Genomic DNA, 334 nt, shown 5'->3' with positions numbered 1-334 from the left:
GGTGCAGGGTTCGAATCTCTAATGATCTTCATTCATAAAGAGTCATAGTATGTTGAAAAGAAAGTCATAGTACGTATATGTATATTACTATAATACATAGTATTTAAGTCACATTGTTAGGTTGAAAAAAAGTCAAAGTGTAGCATGTCCAAAAATGTCATAGTATGTTTTGAAAAAATGTCATAGTATAGTATGTCAAAAAAAAGTCATAGTATGTGTTGAAAAAAAGTCATAGTATAGCATGTCGAAAAAAAAGTCATAGTATAACATGTCGACAAAAGTCATAGTATAGCACGTCGAAAAAAAGTCATAGTATAGTATGTCGAAAAAAGTC

Source organism: Etheostoma cragini, chromosome 21, assembly GCF_013103735.1.
Source record: "Etheostoma cragini isolate CJK2018 chromosome 21, CSU_Ecrag_1.0, whole genome shotgun sequence".
Classification (NCBI taxonomy): domain Eukaryota; kingdom Metazoa; phylum Chordata; class Actinopteri; order Perciformes; family Percidae; genus Etheostoma; species Etheostoma cragini.
Note: the sequence above shows the minus strand (reverse complement) of the source record.